Genomic DNA, 7,500 nt, shown 5'->3' on the forward strand with positions numbered 1-7,500 from the left:
GGGCTTAAATGAAGTCAACCCGATAGCCCGAACCAAGACCCTTCATTAAGTACATGAAAAGTTGGGATGCCGACAAACGAAAATAAATACTGAACAATAAATAAAAAATAAGTGATAAATGATAAATGATGAATAAATTAAAAATAAATAAAAAATAAAGGTCAGGATAACGACATAGAATAAAAAAAATATATAAGAAACTACATGTAACGCTTTTCGATCAAATGATTTTCTGAACTGATAAACGATAACAAACAAGACCCACAGCCTAAAATTCAAGCAATAATTATAAACGAAATAACAAAAGCAAAACAACAAACATCCAACACACTAACGATTTTTTTTGTTTTTTTTTGCATCCCGGCATTTGACCTCGGCAGACGACCGAAAAAAGACCCTCCCCTACACCTATCCTCTCCTCTCCTCCCTCCCCTATCCCTTCCAACCCCTACCCTCCTCGTCATCCTTCTCTTTCCCCTCCTACACTCCTCCATGTCTGTCACCTCTTACCCCTCCTCCTCCCTTCCAATTTCCCTTCTTCCTCCTTCCCCTCCTACACTCCCCTTGCCTATTCCCCTCTTTTCCCTTCACCTTCCCCTCCTTGCCTATTCCCCTTCATCTGTTTCTTCCCCTGCCCCTCCTACATTCCCCTTGCCAATTCCCTTCTCTCTTCACCTTCCCCTCCTTGCCTATTCCTCCTCACCTGTTCCTTCCCCTGTCCCTCCCACACACCCCTTGCCAATTTCCCTCTCCTCCCTTAACCTTTCCCTCCTTGCCTATTCCCCTCTTCTCCCTTCCTCCACCCTCTTCCCCTCCCCGACTTCCTAGACAACTCCCCCCCCTTCCAACCAACACCACTAAGCCAGCCTCAGCACAGACACACACACACGCCCTCTCACAACCGTTATTTATTTGCCTATTTTTTCTGACCGCCCTCAACGCCTCAACGCCTCAACGCCGACGAACAAACGAACGAACTTGCCTCTGCCACACCCATCACCTCCTTTTCCCTCTCCTTACCCCTCTCTCTCCCTTTTCCTCGGTTTCTCCCTCTCCCTCTCTCTCTCTCGTTCGTTCCTTCCTCCCAAAATCCTCCACGACATTTACATAATTTTTCCACCGGACTGCACGCCCATCGACAGTATGCGTACATCTCCCGACGCCCATACCCACTTCCACGCCCACAAAAATTCTGCATATATCCAACAGCAGCAGCAGAGAAAAAAAATCGCTCTCCTGTGCAAACACACACATCACGTGGGCGTCCACCTGGGTAAGGCTCCCATAGGAATGTCCATTGTTGAACCCCCAGACTCGCCCGCATGGCCAGAACGCCCACACGCCCGCATGCAAACCCATGGTGAAAGAAAAAGAAAATGGCAGCGGTGGCGGAGGATATAAAAAAGGATGAAATGAGGAGGAAGAAGAGAAAGAGGTAGAGAAAAAGGAAAAGGAGGACGAGGAGATAAAGAAAAAAAAAGAAAGAATATGAGCAAGACAATGAAGAGCGCAAGCGTGGGGCTGGAGACCACCAAGCAAGAGTAGAAGGAAGAAACAGCAGTCGCTACAGGACGATTTGCCCGAAGGAGAACTGACTGCGCCGAGGGAGCCGAGGGGGCGAGGGAAGAGATTCGCCAAGCTCACCTCGCTCCCTCTCAACCTTGTGGCTAAAGGGAGCCAGTTTTTCTTTTTTTTCTTTTTCTTTTTTTGAGCGTCTTAAGGATGAAGGAGAGGCGTCTGGCTCAATGGAGCGACGACTGGCTGCCGTGCGCTCCTGTCCCCTGCCCCTGCCCCTGCCCCTACCCTCATCCCAGTTCCTACCCTTACCCCTACCCACGGCCTTGTCCCTGCCTCCATCCCTCGCACCTGCCCTTATCCCACTCCCTATCTCCACCTCCACCTCTGCCCCTCCTCACATCCTATCGCCCACCCCTACCTCCCACCCCCTCTCTCCCTCCCTAACGCCTCAACCCAAGTACCGACTATAACTCCCCACCCCCTCCCTCCCTAACGCCTCAACCCAAGTACCAACTATACCTCCCCCCCCCCCCTTTAAGACACCGAAAACCTCAACCCAAGTACCGACTATACCTACCCCCCCCCCCCTCTAAGACACCGAAAACCCTCGCCATACTAACCCACTCTCCTTACGCATCAGTAGCTGGTCGTCCCAAATAGAGCGGGCGACCTTCCTCCTGCTGCTGCTGCAACAACAACAACAACAACAACAACAACAACAAACCTGACGTTTTCAACTGCTCGTATTCTGCAATCCAAGGAACGCTGGGGTCAAGATTTGTACTCACCTGAAAAGGAAGAAAAGAAAATGGTTACTTCATATGTACATGGAAAAGGAACGAGAAAAAAAGAGCAATCATTATCATCATTAACACTCACTATGAACAGACAGACAGGCAACCAAACACGCAAACAGAGAGAGAGAGGGAGAGGGAGAGGGAGAGGGAGAGGGAGAGGGAGAGAGAGAGAGAGAGAGAGAGAGAGAGAGAGAGAGAGAGAGAGAGAGAGAGAGAGAGAGAGAGAGAGAGGGAGGGGGGGGGGGGGGGAGGGAGGGAGGGAGGGAGAGGGGGGGAGGGAGGGAGAGAGAGAGGGAGAGAGGGGGAGGGGGAGAGAGAGAGAGAGAGAGAGAGAGAGAGAGAGGGGGAGAGAGAGAGAGAGGGGGAGAGAGGGAGAGAGATGAGGAGAGAGAGAGAGCAACCGGATGAGAGAGGAGAGAGAGAGAGAGAGAGAGAGAGAGGGAGAGAGAGAGAGAGAGAGAGAGAGAGAGAGAGAGAGAGAGAGAGAGAGAGAGAGAGACAGCTGATTATATGAGCACACAGGTGTAGGCAGCAAGTTAATTCAGACAGGTGTGCTTGAGACTGCAAACACGACAAGAGGTGGGGAGCCGATAAGATGTACGTGCATATACCAACCAACACACAAACAGATGGGGAGGGGGGGGGGAGAGAAAGGAAGAGGGGAAAAGAGAGAGAAAGGAAGAGAAGAGAGAGAGAAAGGAAGAGGAGAAGAGAGAGAGAAAGGAAGAGAGAGAGAAAGGCAGAGAGAGAGAGAAAAGAGAGAGAGAGAGAGAAAAAGAAAAAAAGAGAGAGAGAGAGAGAGAGAGAGAGAGAGAGAGAGAGAGAGAGAGAGAGAGAGAGAGAGAGAGAGAGAGAGAAAACAGATGAGAAAAAGCAACGTAGAAACGCCAAGATCCAACAGCAGCCAACATGTAATCGGGCATGACAACACGCAGGGAACAGTGAGTATGGCAGGACCAACCGCACGCGGCAACATCGCAAACATCAACAACACAACTTATCAAACATGTCGCAAATTTCCCTGGGAACAAATCTAGCTTCGTGTTTGCTACTGGCGGAGGGTTGCGGGGAAGGAAGAGAGGAAAAGAGAGAAAAAGAGGGAGAGGGAGAGAGAGAGAGAGAGAGAGAGAGAGAGAGAGAGAGAGGGAGAGGGAGAGGGAGAGGGAGAGGGAGAGGGAGAGGGAGAGGGAGAGGGAGAGGGAGAGGGAGAGGGAGAGGGAGAGGGAGAGGGAGAGGAAGAAGGAGAGAGAGAGAGAGAGAGAGAGAGAGAGAGAGAGAGAGAGAGAGAGAGAGAGAGAGGGAGAGAGAGAGAGAGAGAGGGAGAGAGAGAGGGAGGGAGAGAGGAAGGGAGAGAGGAAGGGAGAGAGAGAGGGAGAGAGAGAGGGAGGGAGAGAGGGAGGGAGAGAGGGAGGGAGAGAGAGATCCCTTCGAGCAATGAAAAATCTATGACTGCATAGTCCTCGGGGCTTGTATGCACACACACACTCACTACCACCGCCATGGACTTATCCGATATAAGTTCACCGTCAAAAACAGAGGAGAGGAGAGGAGAGGAGAGGAGAGGAGAGAGGAGAGGGAGAGTGAAGGGGAAGAGGAGGGAGAGAGAAGGGGAAGAGGAGAAAGAGAGAAGGGGAAGAGGAGGGAGAGAGAGAAGGGGAAGAGGAGGGAGAGAGAGAAGGGGAAGAGGAGGGAGAGAGAGAAGGGGAAGAGGAGGGAGAGAGAAGGGAAAGAGGAGGGAGAGAGAAGGGGGAGAGGAAAGAGAAAGAAGGGGGAGAGGAGAGAGAGAGAAGAGGGAGAGGAGAGAGAGAGAGAAGAGGGAGAGGAGAGAGAGAGAGAAGGGGGAGAGGAGGGAGAGAGAAGGGGAAGAGGAGGGAGAGAGAAGGGGAAGAGGAGGGAGAGAGAAGGGGAAGAGGAGGGAGAGAGAAGGGGAAGAGGAGGGAGAGAGAAGGGGAAGAGGAGGGAGAGAGAAGGGGAAGAGGAGGGAGAGAGAAGGGGAAGAGGAGGAAGAGAGAAGGGGAGAGAGAAGGGAAAGAGGAGGGAGAGAGAAGGGAAAGAGGAGGGAGAGAGAAGGGAAAGAGGAGGGAGAGAGAAGGGAAAGAGGAGGGAGAGAGAAGGAAAAGAGGAGGGAGAGAGAAGGGAAAGAGGAGGGAGAGAGAAGGAAAAGAGGAGGGAGAGAGAAGGGAAAGAGGAGGGAGAGAGAAGGGAAAGAGGAGGGAGAGAGAAGGGAAAGAGGAGGGAGAGAGAAGGGGAAGAGGAGGGAGAGAGAAGGGAAAGAGGAGGGAGAGAGAAGGGGAAGAGGAGGGAGAGAGAAGGGAAAGAGGAGGGAGAGAGAAGGGAAAGAGGAGGGAGAGAGAAGGGAAAGAGGAGGGAGAGAGAAGGAAAAGAGGAGGGAGAGAGAAGGAAAAGAGGAGGGAGAGAGAAGGGAAAGAGGAGGGAGAGAGAAGGGGAAGAGGAGGGAGAGAGAAGGGGAAGAGGAGGGAGAGAGAAGGGGAAGAGGAGGGAGAGAGAAGGGAAAGAGGAGGGAGAGAGAAGGGAAAGAGGAGGGAGAGAGAAGGGGAAGAGGAGGGAGAGAGAAGGGAAAGAGGAGGGAGAGAGAAGGGAAAGAGGAGGGAGAGAGAAGGGAAAGAGGAGGGAGAGAGAAGGGAAAGAGGAGGGAGAGAGAAGGGAAAGAGGAGGGAGAGAGAAGGGAAAGAGGAGGGAGAGGGCGACAAGACGGGTGGAAAAGAGGAGGGAGAGAGGAGGCGAAAGAGGAGGGAGGAGAGGAAGGGAAACGAGGATGTGAGAGAGAAGGGAAAGAGAGAGGAGAGGGACGAAGGGAAAGAGGAGGGAGACGAGAAGGGAAAGAGGAGGGGAGAGAGATGAGAGGGAAAGATGTGAGGGAGAGAGAAGGGACAAAGAGGAGGGAGGAGAGAGAGCAGGGAGAAGAGGGAGGAGAGAGAGCAGGGGCACAAGCAGGGAGGGAGATGATAAGGGAAACGAGGAGGGAGAGAGAGAAGGGAAGAGGAGGGACGGAGAGGGAAGGGGAAAAAGTTAGGATAGGGAGAGAGGAAGGGAAAGCGGAGGGAGGAGAGAAGGGAAGAGGAGGGAGCGTGAGAGGGAAAGAGGAGGGGAGGAGAGAGAGAAGGTGACAGAGAGGAGGGAGAGTAGAGAAGGCACAGAGGATGGGGAGAGAGAAGGGATAGAGGGGGGAGCGTAGAGAGGGGAGGGAGGAGCGCAGGTGAAAAGGGAGGAGAGAGAACAGCGGAGTGGAGAGAGAAGGGAAAGAGGAGGATGAGAGCGAACTGGAAGAGGCATGGAAGAGAGGCCATGGGGAGAAGAAGAAGTGGATAGGAGAAGAGGAGGGAGAGATGACGAAGGGAAAGAGGAGGGAGAGAGAAGGGGAAAACGAGTGAGGGCAAGAGAGAAGGGAAAGAGGAGGGAGAGAGATCGGGAAAAAGGAGGTAGAAGCCGCCCCCCCCCCCCCCCCCCCCCCTCCCCCGCCCCTCCCCCCCCGTAGGAAAGTGGGATGAGAGAAGGGGGAAAGAGAGTCGTTGTGGCACTCGTCGGAAGGCTACGAGAGATAAGAAGGGAGATGGAGGGAGGGTCTGAGCGAGTACAGGGAGAGAAGGCAGGAGGAGAGTACGAAGGGATAAAGAGGTAGGGAGATGAGATAGGTAGGAAGAGAGAGAGGAGATTGAGAGAGGGAGTTAAATGAAGGGATTGCGGGAGGATGAGAAGGGATAAGAGGAGGTAGATGTTAGAGGAGAAGGGAGATGATATTTGAAGAGCTGAGGGAGAAGAGAAGGATAGAGCAGATTTAGGCATGAGGGAGAGAAAGAAAAGATGCGAAGTGGGAGAGATGAGAAGGAGAAAGTTCGGATTGGGAGAGAGAAGGGGAAGAGAGAGGAAGGGGAGTCACGAGAGAAGGATGGAGGGTGAGGAATTAGGTGGTTAGGTTTGATGAGATGTGAGAAGGGGAAGAGGAGGGAGAGTACAGAGAACAGAGGGAGCAGATATAGATGGGAGAGGAAAGAGATGGCCAGGGGATAGATAAAAAGGAAAAGGAGGATTAAGGAAGGAGGAGAAAGGCGGAAAGGGTGAAGAGGGGAGAGTGGGGTGTGATGAGCAGGAATGGGAAGGAAGGTTATGGACGAGAGGAGCAGTCTATGGATCAGGAAGAGGGAAAGTGAGAGACATGGGGGGGGGGGGGAGGAGGAGGAGGAGGAGGAGGAGGAGGAGGAGGAGGAGGAGGAGGAGGAGGTAAATTATTAAAAATCTATACCAAAAATACGAGCTAGGCATTCACAAGCCAACTAACCATGAAACCTGATATACAAAGCCATGGAAAAAAGAGAAAAAAGTGTAAGTAAATGACCAAAATAATAATGATAAATAAATGCCAACAAACCAATTACGAAGCAAATGGCCCGCAATAAAAAAGACCAAAACAAATAACAAAAAATCTAAAAGCGCACCGCTGCAACAGACTCTCCTACACCTCCCTCTCCCTCCCACCCCCGCCCCCATCCCCCTTTGCCTGATCAATAGCAGGGGAGGGGGAGGGTAAAGTAGAGAGGGAGGGAGGGAGGGGATACCTAACCCAGAACGGGAGAGGAGGCCGAGAGAGGGGGAGGAGAGGGGAGGAGAGGAAGGAGAGGGGAGACGAGGGGAGGAGTATCAGAGGTTCTGGGCGATAGGGGGGTATTAGGAGGAGGATCGGATGGGGGGAGGGAGGGAGGGAGGGAGGGAGAGAGGGGTAAGGGAACGGGAAGTGTAGGAGAGGTGAATGGAGGGAGCAGGGGGAGGGGGGAGGGGGGAGGGAGGGAGGGAGGCAGGAAGTTAGCAAGCACGTACACAGCCTCATATAATGTTTGGAAGGCGGGGCGCGCACACGCTGCTGATATATATGTGCGTGCACGTGTGTCAGTGTGTCAAATACGGGGGAGGGACGAGCGAGAGGAAAGGAGATTGAGAAGGGAGAGAGTAGGGGAAGAGTGGGGAGCAAATTTAGAGAAAAGAGAGAGCAGTGGGAGGGAGGGAGGAAGGGAGAGAGGAACGAGCGAAAGGAAAGGAGAGGAGAGGAGAGGAGAGGAGAGGAGGGGGGGGGAGAGGAGCGGGGAGGAGAGGAGCGGGAGGAGAGGAGCGGGAGAGGAGAGGAGGGAGAGGAGAGGAGAGGAGAGGAGAGGAGAGGAGAGGAGAGGAGAGG

This window comes from Penaeus japonicus, unplaced genomic scaffold, assembly GCF_977035675.1.
Source record: "Penaeus japonicus unplaced genomic scaffold, GWHDUDI00000001_assembly GWHDUDI00000017, whole genome shotgun sequence".
Classification (NCBI taxonomy): domain Eukaryota; kingdom Metazoa; phylum Arthropoda; class Malacostraca; order Decapoda; family Penaeidae; genus Penaeus; species Penaeus japonicus.